Source organism: Mus caroli, chromosome 12 (assembly GCF_900094665.2).
Source record: "Mus caroli chromosome 12, CAROLI_EIJ_v1.1, whole genome shotgun sequence".
Taxonomy (NCBI): domain Eukaryota; kingdom Metazoa; phylum Chordata; class Mammalia; order Rodentia; family Muridae; genus Mus; species Mus caroli.
This window is the reverse complement of record NC_034581.1, coordinates 68,129,269-68,136,660: the sequence shown is the minus strand read 5'-3', so window position 1 is coordinate 68,136,660 and position 7,392 is coordinate 68,129,269. Positions and strand designations below refer to the sequence as shown.

The following is a 7,392-nucleotide window of genomic DNA, read 5'->3' as shown; positions in this document are numbered from 1 at the left end:
GAGAGAGAGAGAGAGAGAGAGAGAGAGAGAGAGAGAGAGAGAGAGAGAGAACACAAGACTGAGCACTGCTTGGGCTTTTGAAACCTCAAAGTCCACTCTCAGTGACACACCTCCTCCAACAAGGTCACACCTCCTAATCCTTTCCCCCAAATTCCACTAACTGGGGACCAAGCATTTAAACATATGGGCTTATGGGGGCCATTCTCACTCAAACCACCACACCTTCCTAGATCATTTCCGGTACTTAGCCTGACTTCTCCATCCTCCCAGTCAAAATCCTGAACCGCCAGCTTGGCTGGTCTGTGTCTGTTTTCTCTTGCTTCCCCTTGCTGTTGGACACTGTGGCATCTGTATCCCAAGGGCGCTGTCAATCAAACCGGTCTTGACTGGTGCCCTGGCCTTGCTCTATTCTTCCTCGCCTGGAAGTGGGAGGAGCCTCCTGGTCAGGAGTCCAGTTGACTTTCACATTACAGCCAAAACCCAATAGCAAACTTCCTGTGTTAGCACTCACCTTACAATCACCCGTGATACGTCCGTCCACTGGAGGGCGTCTGGATCCCCAGATGGGTCTTTGAGGCCTTCATGGCTGGCTTTGCTCTGGATCTTCAGGTACTGTTCTTCCAACAGGCTTTCTTGCCTCTTCCACGTCCCATCTTCAGCTGGGTCCTCCTGGGTGTCCATTCCAGTCCTCTCTTAGGGTATTTGCCATGTCGCCTAGACACCTGCTGTGTCCCTCTCCGTCTCCGCGCTCAGCCCGCTAACTGTACAGGAGCTAAGAACCTGTTCCCTCCTTGTTTTTTTTTCACTGCCAGTTCCTGGGACCTGAAACAGGTCACACAGATCCTTAAATAGTCGTTGAATGACAACTAGGAAACTGCTAATTCCGTGACTTTACTACCATGGCACACTTCATTTCCTATAATTAAATGTGTTGGAAATAGTTCAAGAAACAAATGAGATGCAGAAATGGCACTGTAAAAAAATTACAAATTTTAGGGTTAAGGGTGCTGTGAACACACGTATATTCTGAAGGGCACACAAAAGCTTGGAGTTCCCATCTGAAGAGAAGAACTTACATGTTCAGTCAGGGTTTCCTCCATAGAGTAATTTGCAGAAACAAAGAGCAGATGGGTTATATTAGCCCTTGATAGTGGGGTGGTTCCTTTATGATCACAGGGAATCGATGTCCTTGCTAGTAAACTGCAGTATGTTAATGGAATATTTACATTTCTGCGGTGTTTCTTTATAGAGGAGAATTCTTTACTCCCTGAAGTATTTTATAATAAAGTATAAAATGAACATTGTTTTCCTCTGCTGGGTAATTACCTCAGAATCCATTTAAACAAAAATAGTATTATGCAGAACTACCCAAAATGTAAGGAAAAAAAGAAGCAATAGTAGCTGCCCCGCTTGCTGACTGGTGTTTGGTTTATAACATTTGGCACATCTTGTTATCTCCATAATGGCAATTTTAGAACTATAAATGATACTTTACAGAGGTAACACCATAGTTATTTAAGTTCAGGGGTTGGTTTCCCTGAGCACTAAGTAGCCATGAATGAATTATGTTTTCTTGATCTGCCACAAAAGAGTCATAAACCTTCAAGTCGGTACAAACCGTAGGATATCACTTCAATACGTCAGGAAAATTGCACACGGATAAGAATAACATGGGACAAGGGAAAGTATGCTTGTGTTTTAAAAGTAATATATGTTGCTGGGAAGAAGTTATAAAAAATTATGTTACATTGGACTTTCCTCTTTCTGGAAAACAAGTTAAGCAATGAATGGCTTTGGGTTTGTCATAAGCCGTGGAGGAACCAGAAAAATGAATTAGGAAGGAGGCTTGGCCCCAGAACAAGGAATGGCTTCTCTTCCTGAGTCCATCAAAAAGAGAAAAACAAAGAAGCCTCGAAATCCCACAGTGACTTCACAGTGTCTCGCGGTTCTTTTCCAGTGGCTCCTGGCAAGTATTTCTGTGGCCACTAAAGAACTGAGTGTTGAGGAAGTGTTCAGCAATAAGCTACAATTCACTTTTAAAGTTAAGCCCAGCTAAACAGCTTACACTGAAATGTTTCCAGATGACACCCTAGGTGAATTATCGCGGCTTTTGGCTTCATCTTGACAAGTTCAGTGTTTTTTCCATTTTGTTAGGGCGGAAACAAAACTTTGGAGAAAGAAGCTGCTCTGGGGTTGAAGCTAGTTGAGAGACAGTGGGGATTCCAGCTAGCCCAGGGAGACTACAGAAAGGGTTTGGCTCCTGGGAGTCCGTTAGCTGGCAATTTGTCATGTGTTTCCCAGGCAACTGCACATTGGCTATCTTGTCACATTGTGATGCCTGTATCGATCCTGGACAGCAGGGTCTGGTATTGTCTTCAAGGCAGGTAGGAAGGTGCTGAAGTTATGTGAAGTTAAATGCCTGACTTCAGGCCGTATAGACCCAGAGCCAGGATTTAAACTGGGCCCTCATGCTGAGGGGATGACTAAGTGACCGAGGGGCTCACTAGAATTGTTGGGGACTGGGAGCTTCAGCTTTCCCTTAGAGTGCCCTGGGCAGTAATCCACCGGTTGCTTTGTGGTTCCATTTAAAAAAAAATGCTGAATTAGTTTTCCCAAGTTCTTTAACATGGCACGGAATGTTTATAGATGAATTATGGCTGGCTGACACTTTGTGGCTATTCTGGCTATTTTTCTTTTAATTTTTATGCTCATGGTGATTGATTACAAATGCCAAGATTAATTCAGTGAAAGAAAAAAAAAACAAACAAAGAAGAGAATTTTGGGGACAGGGCTGATAGTAAGGTAGGAAAACACCCATTTGTCCTCCCCAGAAGGAAAACTTACTGGAGGACAGACAGGGTGATTTTAGCACAGTGACAGACAGCTAAGCTAATAGATCCAGATCAGAAGGAAAAGATACAGAAGGCACAAAGAGGTATCCCGTGCTCGAGGTGGGTACATGGCTCTCCTTTCTGCTTCTCTCCTCTCGACAGCTCCATGTAGTACACACGCTCTTCAGTACTGAAAACTAGCGAACAGTAACGGCTGGAGTATGTACTCGGGGCTAATGACAAGTGCACGGGGTTTCTAAAAACCACTCTCTAAGGGGTCTGTCTGTTCAGGTGTCTTTCAGTATTAAGGACACAAGTCAGACACAAAGTGTCAGCCAGCCATAATTCATCTATAAACATTCCGTGCCATGTTAAAGAACTTGGGAACTAATTCAGCATTTTTTTTAAATGGAACCACAAAGCAACCGGCGGATTACTGCCCAGGGCACTCTAAGGGAAAGCTGAAGCTCCCAGACCCCAACAATTCTAGCAAGGCTGCCATGCCCAAAGTGTATAAAGGAAGCAAGTCTGGGGCCGTGCTAGTGTAGGAGATGACTTTTCTTTTGTGCACAGCACACGTTCTTGTATTTTTGCGCCTAGGCACATTACAAACCTTGGAAGAGAAGGCTTCAGTTTTTGATCTTCTAGCCAGCGGGGTGTGGTCTCCCTTGATCCGGTCAAGAACTGAGAAGAAAGCTAACTGACAAATCCTAGTTTAAGGTTTCTAGGACAAGTCTAAAAGCATAGAGAATCCGGTTTCAAAGGTGTACACTACTGCCCTCTTCTGGAAGTAGTCAGAATCGCCGGCATTTACTATCCAGAGAGAAGGAAGGGGGAAGTTCTTATTAGATTGTGAAAGAAAATGTGAAATATTAGCAAACAAAAAATCCTGCTGACTGTGATCGCCCGACCTGTAATCTCAGCATCTTAGAGATTAAGGGAGAAAGAGTGATCTGCGCTCCAGATCATGCTGGACTAAAGTGAAAGCCTATTTCATGGCTCAGAGAGTAAAGGCGGTCCTGCAAGCCCGGAGACCTGAGTTTGAGCCCGACTTCCGTGAGGGTGGAAGGAAAGAGCTAACTCCACAAAGTGGTCCTCTGACTCCATCTCTGCTCTGTGGAACAGGCACGCCTCTCCAGTAAAAATAAATTAAAAAAAATAAAACAAACAATAAATATATTGATAGATAAGCAAAACTCTTGATAGTAAATGAAGTAAGTACTAATGAATTGCATTTTAATTATGTGTTTTATACGTTTAATTAATTGATTGAAAAAGACACTGGCATGCTTATGTTTAATTTTTACTCCAATAGTATAGACCATTTCTTCAATACATTTCTAATGGTTGCTTTTTTTTTTTTTTTTTTTCCTGAAACATACTTTTTTTTTTTCAGAATTGATAAGATTTGGAGCTGTGTCATAAAGAAGGAATTTGCAGTCTAATGCTAAAAATGTATAATTATCTGGTTCTCTGTTTTCTCCCCAGGGGTGGAATTCTGGGCCATGCACATGCTAAACAAATACTCTGCACTAATCTGTGGTCCTGCTACCCCTGGGTTTTGAGACACAGCCTCACTATGTAGCCAAGGCTGCCCTTGAGTAGCAATTTTCCTGCTTCACCCTCCTGGGCACTGGGATTACAAACATATACTACTATGCCCGACTCTAAGTCTTTTTATATTAGCTTCCAAGATCAGATGAGATTGGGCATGTTCGGGCGGTATGGCTATAGGCTTTTAAAAAAAAGATTTATTTATTTATATAAATAGACATATAATAAATATTCCCTTCATGCCAGAAGAGGGCATCAGATCCCATTACAGATGGTTGTGAGTCATCCCATCACGTGCTTGCTGAGAATTGAACTTAGGACCTCTAGAAGACCGGCCAGTGCTCTTAACCACTGCACCATCTCTCTAGCCCAAGTCTATTTATGTTAGAAACTGCACTTTTGGAATAAAAAGCTGACAATATCAGCAGATGCCCTCCCCAGGAGCTGTAGGAAGTTGCCTCCCAGCTGATAAACCCTGTCGATAGCCATTTCTCTCAAAGCATGAAGTTCTGGCACCTTTTACCACAGGGGATGTGAGTTTACTCACTGGGGGGTAAGCATGGGGTCCCTAGAAGTTGCTGACACTGAAATGACCAAAGCAATTTGTCCCTGGTGCAAGTGATTTTCCACCTTACATACTATACCGAGGTTGGGTTTATAAATGAAGACATAGAACTTTTTAAAAACCCGCTTTGAATTTTTGTGTAAGGGAACCACACACTGTGATCTTAGACCCAAGCAAACCACGTTTATCCCATGCAAACTGCAAGCTCCCAGACACATTTTAACATCTCTAAAATCAAGGCGTCTTCAGTTCTTGGCTTCTCACACGCCGGGGACTGGAGCCCAGACTTGCTGTCCACCAGGCGACCACTGTGATAGAGTTGTGACTGTGTTCTTCCATCATGCATTGGGGCAAACCCTTGATCTGTGTTCAGTAAAATGGACACTGAGGTTTTCTTTACTGAAAGGGTTTAGAACATTTATCCCAGTAGAAAGAAGGTTCAGGAGTAGTTTAGCCAATTTACTCTATACATATTTTTCTTTTGAGGCAGTCTCATAAATCCCTGGACCAGGCTTGAATTTGCTATTTAGTCAAGGATGACCTTGAACTCTGATTCTCCTGCCTCTGAGGTGTGTGGCACCATGTTGGATTCTTGTTTCCTCTCTGTGTCTTCAGAGCACAGTACATAAATGAGCTCTGTAAATAATTTTAAAGAGCCCTTTAAGAGGGGCAATGTACAGAAGTTTAAGTGTAAAAAATAACTGGGCTGCACTCTAATTGTTAACATTTTCTTTCTTAGTGGTGCACACAGCTAAGGAAGATCTTATGATTGATGCTGTCTTCAATTCACTGGATCACATAGCATCATAGCAGAGCCACGAAAAGAATGCTTCTGAATTCAAAAGCAGATGACGTACCATGGTGATAACGGAAAAGCCCATCGCTCAATTTGCACTGCCCGAAACATCGATCAATTTTTGAGAAGAAAATGGAATTTTCAGAGCTCTCACGCTCCTCCTAGATATTGGAAGCATAAAATAACGCACCACATGCCAACGTGGATAAGCCCCGCAGCAGGCAGCATCTCACTGTAACCCCTGGATGCAAGCCAGCCAACTTGTACATCGTGGGACAGGTAGGTGAGGCACTCGGAGATCAAAGCTGACCCGGGGCTCAGCTGAAGCCCTGGTAATGCACCTCACTAAAAAGATGCACAGGGGGATCAAGTGTCAGCAGAATGAGAATAGCAAAGTGTCTTTCTCAGTCCCCGAGGTCTCCTTAGGACTAGGAAGCGTTGCTGGAAAGGCAGAGATCATGGGCTGGACTGCTACGTCTCTCTATGTGTTCTCAATAGGAGTGGAACAAGAGTGTGTGAAGTTGATGACTGAATATAAATCAGAGTCATTTCTGTTGACAGGAAATAAAGTTAGACTATCAGACATACTCAGAGCCAATATCTGCCTTCATGTTTTTCAAGTTATGAGGGGAAGATGTCTTCCATTATGTTAAGTGTGTCAGAGCTGATGCCGGGCCAGGCTGTGACTCACAGCATCATTTCTCAGCCAAGGCTGGAAACCGCATTGTGATAAAATATCACTGAGGAGAGGGGGGAAGGTTCCAAGCAAAGCATCCTTTTTAGACTGGCCTGGCTACAAACTCCTTCCAGTCACCCGCTGTCTCCCTGCTCAAGGAATTAGGCTTCAGTTTGGCCATCAAACATAATTTGTCATTTCCTATCTCCTGATCACCTGCCCCAGGCTTCATTTTAACAGGGTACAAGGAATCATGGTTTTCTTCATAAACACACACTCTCAGATGCGTGTACAAATAGCGAGAAAGCAGGCCTATGCACGACCAGCACACATACAGAGCAATTCCAGGCTCAAAGTCTCATGAGACTTATTTTGGCCTTTCATAAAGCAAATGTCCATGTTTGGAACTTGAGTTCCACCACCGAGCCAAGAGGTTCATGAAGGACTCTTCCTGCAGGTTCCTCTGAAGTGCCCACCACTGTCCCTAGCAACGGTCAGCCCCATCCGCCCCCACACTCACCCCCACCCCCCACCCAACTCTCCACCCCTCACCCCCCACCCCAACTTCTGAAACCGTCCTGTTCTCTTTATACAGCTGCAGGGGCTGATCATCTGTGCATACGCCCTGTAACTTTCCTAAACTCCTTCACCTAGCCCCTACTCCCCAGCATAGTGTTTCCCCAGGCAGACACCAGCACACAACAACCCTGTGGCAACATGTCTAGTTTCACAGATGATTTTGGATAGGGTGTTGTTAAAGGTGCAGAGTGGTGGCCGCCTGCATGGGAGGTGGTGTGATCTACTTAAGTTATTCGCTCCTCTATGCTTCCTCCTCTGTAAGTGTAGAGGCTTGGTCTAACCCACTGGATTCTTTTCTAGTGGTAGAATTCTGTGCCTTAGGCTTTAGAGCCTGAGTTCAAGGCCAGCCTGGTCTACAAAGTGAGTTCCAGGACAGCTAGGGCTATACAGA

At 44.2% G+C, this 7,392-nt stretch overlaps 1 long non-coding RNA gene across 1 annotated transcript in view; it reads left to right on the top strand.

Annotated features, from left to right (window-relative positions):
- Positions 1-519: 519 nt before the first annotated feature.
- LOC115032793 overlaps positions 520-7,392 on the top strand; it is a 7,918-nt gene continuing 1,045 nt past the window's right edge. Inside the window, exons 1-2 of the long non-coding RNA XR_003838429.1 lie at positions 520-609; positions 5,690-6,025. This is a non-coding gene — a long non-coding RNA (uncharacterized LOC115032793). The remainder of the gene's footprint in view (positions 610-5,689; positions 6,026-7,392) is intronic.